This window comes from Arachis hypogaea, chromosome 20 (assembly GCF_003086295.3).
Source record: "Arachis hypogaea cultivar Tifrunner chromosome 20, arahy.Tifrunner.gnm2.J5K5, whole genome shotgun sequence".
Lineage (NCBI taxonomy): Eukaryota > Viridiplantae > Streptophyta > Magnoliopsida > Fabales > Fabaceae > Arachis > Arachis hypogaea.
In genome coordinates this window covers 24777788-24785994 of record NC_092055.1, presented here as the reverse complement: position 1 = coordinate 24785994, position 8207 = coordinate 24777788, and the positions used below count along the sequence as shown (strand labels likewise).

The window sequence follows — 8207 nt, the reverse complement described above, 5'->3', positions numbered from 1 at the left end:
CATTGCTATGAGGTAGGAAACGATATTGCTTCTTATATGGAAAATAATTATTGCGAGCAATTATATTCTATTGTTGAAACAGGCCATAGGATCTTAATAATTTAGATACCAACTTGTTGCATGCTGAATTTGTACGTACTATATATAATGGCCACCATCAAAATTTCCACGTGATTGTCACTAGATTCTTTTACATTATTACGTACTCCGTCCAAAGAATCATTGTTGATCACTTCTTCTTAAGAATGTGTTTGGTTGCCTGGTATATATAAAAATGATGAGATTTCCAAGCCTTAATAAAACTTATTTAGATGGTCTTGAAGTCTAGCCTTGCCTACTTATTATACCTAGGGGCGGTGAGAAGCTATGACCCCTCAAAAATTTTGTGTTCTTTTAGCTCAATTAGATCAAATATTTTGTTTTACACATAATAGGAGGAATGGACTTTTGACAAATTAAACATACTAAGGCCCAGTATCATTGAAGTAATTAAGAGGCCTTGTTGCTTGTTTAGTGCTCGCAAAGCCTAAACAAAAGAAATATTCTATATTTTATTATTAGAACTAGGTATTTTTATTATTTAATATAGTGATATTTTATATTTTATTAGTTTTATAATTAATTTTTTTAAGTTAGACAAAAAAAATTAAAATTTTTAATAAATATTGGTGTTATTGTATTTTTGTAGACTATAGAGAATTTGCAAATTACAAATTTTGAAATTTCAATCCTTCGAACTAAGTTTTATGCAATTATATCTTTTTATATCATTTTTAAGAAATTAAGTAATTTTTTATCCATTCAAAAAACAAGATAAAAATATTTTTTTTACGGATAGTTTAATTTTTTATACTGAAAAATAAATTGATAAAATATGTAGTTCTGATTTAATTATTGACAATTTCAAATCATTTAAAACTCAAAAAATATCATTATAAAATATTTTATAATTTTATTTGTATAGTTATTTATTCATTATCATATTAATAACAAACTTAAAAGATAATTATATTTATAAATTTTGTTTTAACATGAATATTATTATATAATTTTTTTTAAAGATTTTGGGCTCCTCAAAAGCTTCTTTCAAGATCTGCCACTGATTATATCCATTATATATTGTGCTATAGGTAGTTTTTAGAGTCTATCAAATTTAATTATTTATTAGCTAACTTTAGCTAATTTTTTTTGAATTACTCTTATTTTCTTCCTTCTTGGCTAACCATAGAATCTATCGCTGGCACCCATTCTCTGGCAGTCACTCGCTGATGGCTTCTTGCCGAAAAATAAAAATAGGCTATAAACATTCAAAATTAAAAAGCTTTAAATTCAAAACATATTTAAAAAATTTCAGACTATCCACACAACCAAACCTAACCCTTGAAAAATATCCAAAACTATAACAAAAAAAAAATCTAAAATTAGAATAATTATGTTGGAACATTTAAAAATCAGATTCATTATTATGTTAGACTAAATATAAAAAAATTTAAAAAATAGAAAATGTCACAAAATAAAAAAAACCATGAAAAAAAGAAAAACATCCAAAAATTCATATAATCACATGTCTAAAATCTCGTCTGATTGAATATCCAAAATTATAAATTTAAATAAAATAAAACAAAATAGAAGACATATTTAGAATTTTGGACTCAGATTTGATGTTTCTAAAAGAGGTGTGTGTGACTAAATTAGTAATGGTGGTCTAGGGATAATTTGTAGTATAGATAAGAGAGATGACGAATCTGAAATATAAGAATGTTTTGAAGTAAAATGAAAAGAGTATGAAAATTTTATTTCATCAAAAATAACATTTCTTGATATGTATAATTTATTTGATGGAAAAAGACACTTATGACTTTTGTGGTTAAAATTATATCCTATACAAATAAACATAAATGAGACTTGTAATTAAATTTATGTTTGTTGTAAGGCCTCAAGAGAGGATAGCAAATACAGTCAAATACTTTGAAAAAAAGTGTATTCTAGTTGCTGATAAAAGAGTTTCTCCAAGGGAGATAATTAATTGAGAATAAGAGTGAAAAGTTTATTAATGAGATAAGCAGCAGTTTGGAATGCATAATTCCATAACTATAATGGAAGAGCAGCTGTGGCAAGAAGTGGTAGACCAACTTCTATAAGATGTTGATGTTTTCTTTCCACTGTCCCTTGTTGTTAATGTGCATAAGTATATGAAAGTTTGTGAATGATTCCCTACTCGGTCAAATAAGTCTTGAAAGAATTAGACAAAAATTCAAGACCATGATCACTTTGTATAGCTTTAAATTGATGTCCAATTTGTCTTTCCAAAGTAGTTTTATATTGCTTAAAAACTGTTAAGGTTTCAGATTTATTAACCAGAAGAGAAACAGAAGTGTATCTACTATAAGTATCTACAAAACTAATATAATATCTAAAACCTTCTTAGAAACTATAGGAGCTGGTCTCCAAATATCTATGTAGACAAATTCTAAGAGATGCACATACACAGAATGAGAATCTGGAAAAGGCAATTGATGTAACTTTGGCTTAGAACAGAATTCACAAATAGATATAAGAGTAAAGCATTTTGAATGTGAAATTTGATTTTTATTGAGAATTTGTGAGACAGTTTTCATAGAGGGATGGCCAGGTCTCTTATGCCATGTATCTATAGAATTATTGAGAATAGAAGTAACAGTCAATCTAGTTTGTTGCTTTACACAATTTGGGGTTGGGGAAAGAGTTTTTGGTACAAATAGATTGAAAAACACATAAATTTTATTCTTAGCTATTCCTTGAAGAAGATGATTCCTGGTAGTCTGATCATGAATAAAACAATGGTGAGGCCAAAACTAAAAAAAGACCGAGTTATCAGCTGTAAATTTAGAAACGTTCAAGAGATTTTGGGTTATTTGAGGCACAAGTAATAGATTGGTTAATTTGAAAGAAAGAGGAGTATTTGAATCATAAAGAGTAGAAGAACCAGAGTTAGAAATCTTAATACCTTGACCATTACCTATATACAACTGATCTAACCCAATCTGATTCTCAGCAGCTTGAAGAAGGTTATTAGGTTCAGCTGTCACATGGTGATTGGCTCTAGAATCAAGATACCATGCTGTATTTTGTGAGGATGATGATGGTGGTGGTGTTGCCAAGAATGCCCTAGGTTGATGAAAGGATGTTGGAGGAGTTGAAGGGTGATATGATTAAGTTGAAAATGTTGCATTAGGTGACTCAAATTTCTGGTCAAATCTGTAATAACAACTCCAAGTAGCATGTCCGGGGTGATTACAGATCTGACAAAACAAACGAGTTGAGTTGGTAAATCTGCCACCTCTCACGAATCTTCCTCCTCTTCCTCTGCCTCTAGAAGGATTGAAGTTTCTTTGAAAATTCTTATCCGAAGGGATAGAAGATTGAGATAAATTGGCTAAAGGAATTGGCTGTGAAAGTTTCTTGAATCGATTTAGCATGTTTTTATATGCTACCAGGTATGATTCTGTTTCAACTACTGTAAACTTACCCATTTTTCCCATGACAGTGTCAATGAAGCCTTGATATTCTTTAGTGACTCCATCAAGAATGGTTTGAATATATTCATCTTCAGAGAACGGTGTTTCTAAGGCAATTAATGAATCTACTAATTGTCTAATTTTTGTAAGATATTTAGTAGTGGTAGTAGTGAGTCTTAGGTAGCGTTTGTTTGCGAAGACTAGAATTGAGACTGGGGGACAATAACTCAGTATTATGTTTGTTGAGGTAGAGACTGGTACTTAAATTTGTGTCTCTATCTCAAAAATTTGAATATTTCAGTACCTCCAAAAAGTAGGGACACTGGAGACTGAGATTTTTAAAGACAGAGACAGAAATTTTAATAATATTTTTGTACCTAAAATACCCCTATTGTAATTAGCTAATGCCAACTTTACCCTTTATTGAAATCAAATTAGGGCTTCAGTCAGAGCATCCCCTCACTCCATCTTCTCATTCGTGCTTCAAAGTGAAGGTTCCAGCCTCTGTGTCGCCATTGTCAGCACAGCCCCGTCGTCGCCGCCGTCGTAACCACCGCAAGGTAAGTAAGTCGCAGTTGAAGTTCCTCTTGCTAGGCCGTGAGTTCTCATGTCTTCATTTGCTCCTTCATAGGATAACATCCGAGGAACCCAGTTGAGAGAGTCTCCTCTGTTGCTGTCGATTTCATCAGACTTCGTTGTTGTCATCACAGTTTGTGTAACCTAGGTTAGTTGGGTTCAAATTTTATTACTAGTTTAGGTCGATTTTTTATGTCGCGAGTTATTCTCTATGGATTTTGTTCGTTGTCAATTAGATGCATAGAAAGAATCTGGGTTTTTCTCTCTTCATTTCGATTTGGTTCTTTGTTTTGAGGTATAGATGCGTATATATTTTCATGCCTTGTTAATTTAATTTCATTTGTGATGTGCTTGTTATGAATTGGTTTTGGTCATGGTTGGTTATTTTGGTTTTCATTCTTATACATCTTTTGATTCTGAAATCTGGGATGCTCTATTTGCTTAATTTATGTCTGTTTGATGTGAGAATGTGTAAATTGTTTTGTGAAATCTATGATTTTTGTGGCTATAACCAGCGCACTCACTGTGATTTCTGAAATTGTATTGAAGAGGAATATGTTAGGTTAGTTGTAGTTTAACGAGAACTGAAAGGGTGCTCCCTTTTCTGTGAGAAACCTTGGTCTTTCAATGGCCGAAAACAAAGGCTGAAGAAACAAGGATGCTTTAATCATTGAGTAACATTCGCTGTTTTGTTTTCTTGAAAAAAATGATGTTCAAACAATGATTGTAATGTGGATGATTCGAAGGAAATTAATCGGGCAGGGGAATTAACGAATGGAGTTAAAAAATTAATGGGTTTTGAATTGCATATCGTAGGCATAACATAATTAGTTTGATGCTATGAAGCAGTAAAATAGTGGGTGCAGAACGCAGAAGCTAGCTACCTCTGATACACATAACAACATGCAGTATGCAGTTACACTTGTTTAAGAAGATGAGAGCAAAATCATTTTTAACAAGATTGATTTGATGGCCATTAATTAATTCATTTTAAGTTTCCAATTAAATCCACTAGGTTTTTTAATTAAGGTTCCAAAGAAGAGCATCAGATTCTTAAGTTTGATAAACTTCAATATATATGATTAGACGTAGATAGTGTTAACTGTCTTTTGTTTTCCAATTGAAACTAAATTAAAATTGAGAAGTAAATAGAGTTAATTGTCTTTTGGTTCCAGTTTCTTGATCTTATTTTTGGTTCTAAGAAGATATAGCAGATTTTGTATCAAGAATGATGTGAAATAGTAGGACTGAAGAAGAAATCCTTTGCCTAATATTGTAATGTAGTTCAGATTTAGTTGCTTTGTTGAAAAAATAGAGTAGAAAGTCTTTTTTATATAGTGTTAAAAGTGTGTAACAGAAGAATGGCCTACAATGTTTTTAAGAAAATATTAATTTAACCACCATAATTTTAGTGTGGCAAAGATGCATGTTAAAAATATTTCTGTGTAGCTATTGTAATTGTGAATTAGCATTTCCTGATTGCAGGTAACAAGTAGGAAAGGAAGTTATGCAAAGGAAGCTAATGATAATGCATCACAAAAAGCAAAGGAAGCTAATGATGTTAACAAGTGAGGAAGCCCGTGAATACACATTATGCATCATAGAAAGCAAAGGAAGCAAGGAAAGTAAAAGACATTATGGATTAAGTTCTAGTGTTGTTTTTAAATTCTAGTAAGAGTATTGGATTGTATTAGACATATGAAGTTATTATAAAAGCAATTATATGAATAAAAATAGATTAGCTGGTTTGCTGAACATTGGATTATTGAACATTTTACTTTTAAATAAAATGTTGTCATGGGTTTAGTAAATGATATATTGGCTCATGCCAAATAATTTGAACTACATTGCTAATTAATTCTTATTGCTAATAAATAAAATCAGTGGAGCAGTACTTGAGAAATAAAGCACATAATCATCATAAATTCCTATTGCCAACACTTCATAAATTCTTATTACACCAGCATTGCTAAATAGTAAATACATAATCATCAGTGGAGCAGGACTTGAGAAATAAAATCTTATTGCTAACAAATTCTTATCATAGTTAGCTTTTTCCCTATATCTTCTATCCTAACCTACTTGACAAGAATTTAAAAGAGAAATTACACAAAGTAGTGAAATGAAATCTGTTTTTGACACTAATTGCTTAAAATATGAAAGTTTCAATTCCTAAGATTAATCAAGAAATGGATTGCATTAACAGTATCACAGAGCATTAGGCCAATTCTACCACCAAACCAACTTCCCATTTAGCTTCACACTAGAAAACCAAGTCTACCAAGCCTTTGTTCGCCAAAGAAACCACCAAGATATGAACCAAACAAAGAGCCACTTCTCCTAATTGCACCCTCTGCATCACTCCCACCATAGTACACTGCCTCAAAAAAGTCTCATCCAGAAGATATCATGGGACCTATCACACGCTGAGCCTTCTTTCTTAGCATGCTTCTCTGCTAATGACTGTGCCATGCCCTGTGATTTTGCATCAGTCAGTGCAGATATCATTTGCTTCTTCTTTGCTTTCTCAATATGTGAAGCTCTTAAACTTTCCAATCTTGGATATTGCATTATCCGAAACAAGCTTCCTACATTTTTCATCTTGGAAATATAATGAAATTAAAAACTATTATTTGAGATTGTTACAGATAAGAACGTTTCATTGTTGGAAAAATACTCCAATTCATCAATATTTTTTATACCCCATTTTAATACTTATTAAAATTTGCATCTTATTAAAATCTGCATCTCTCTTCAGCAAAATTTATAAAGAATTGAAAACAACCAAATGCTAATTCATTGAACCCTAAACATGTTATTCAAAATGTAAATCAAATTTAAGAACAATTATAAAAACATAGAACATAAGAAACAGAAATAATGTAAACATAGAAACCATACGAAACGATACAAAAACAAGTACTAGGCACAGGGAGAGAAAAGCACCCATAAATCACGAAGGCACCTAAAGGGTATTTCTGAAAATTGAATTCGGGTTTGGGGTTAGGGTTGAATATAGAAGTTAAGGGTATTTTTGTAAATTTAATCATTTTAGTCTCTAGTTTTAATTCAAATCAAACAGGATACTGAGAAATAATTCCGTCCTGTACACTTCTACTCCAAACACAATACTGAAACTTTTTTTAGTTTCTGTCTCTCAGTCTTTGTCTCTCAGTCACTGTCTCTCAGTCTCTGTCTCGCAAACAAACGCTACCTTACAGACTTTAATTTTGATCGAAGACTCTGAATTCTTGTCCTTGATGATGCTGCAAAGAATTCAAGAATAGTATCCCACATCTCATAGAAGAATTTGCAGTGCACAATCTTGTTTTTGAAGGTTGTATCCATAGATGCCAATAGCCAGGTCATAAGAGATTTGTCTTGGAGTCTCCATTTTTTGAAGGTTTCTGATTTAGTCTTTGATGGCTTTGCTGGGTCTCCAGAATCCACCGTTTGAGTTGGGATGCTCTCTTTCTTGAAGTGGCTTTCAAGATTCTGGCTTTCCACTATGATGATTGCAGTTTGTTTCCACGTTAGAAAGTTGTTACCATTGAGCTTATCAGAGATAACTGGTAAACAATATTTGGAGTTGGAAGCGTTAGAAAGGATAATATCCATGGTGTCAACCATTAGGCTGACGCAAGAGCAGGTAGAGTTAGTAGGTTAATTATATTTGTTAATTGTAACAAAGAAATACAAGTCCCACATTGTTTGGAATAGTAAACTTTGTGTTATGTATTAGTCCTACATTATCCAAGTCATGAAGGCTTTTCCTTCTCCTACTAGTATAAATAACTCATGTACCTTTTGTTTATGAATGGAGCTGAGTTAAATATGATATAAGCTTGGTGCTTATTTTACTCTAGGCTCTCTTTAGAGTAAGAGGTCTAGTTTACATCCTTGACTTGGCCAACCAAGGTGGGTTCATGGCTATTTTCACCATAGTGGAGTTGCTAACCTCGCCAAGATTGGTGGATCTAAACTATGTCACTATAGTGGGGTTGTTAACCTCGCCAAGATTGGTGACCTAAGCGACGTCCCGGCGTCAGTTTGGTATCAGAGCAAGGTCGGTCATCGCAGCCATCACCTTGCTTTAGTAGAATTTTATTTGATTTGTGGGTGCAGGTTTTTGGC

General features: G+C 32.2%; 1 long non-coding RNA gene across 1 annotated transcript; it reads left to right on the top strand.

Moving 5' to 3' along the window:
- The first annotated feature begins 3906 nt into the window (after nt 1-3906).
- LOC112782268 (uncharacterized) lies at nt 3907-5828 on the top strand. The gene is made up of 3 exons (XR_003192937.3): nt 3907-4057; nt 4129-4221; nt 5559-5828. It is a non-coding gene; the product is annotated as an uncharacterized lncRNA (long non-coding RNA).
- The last annotated feature ends 2379 nt before the right edge of the window (nt 5829-8207 follow it).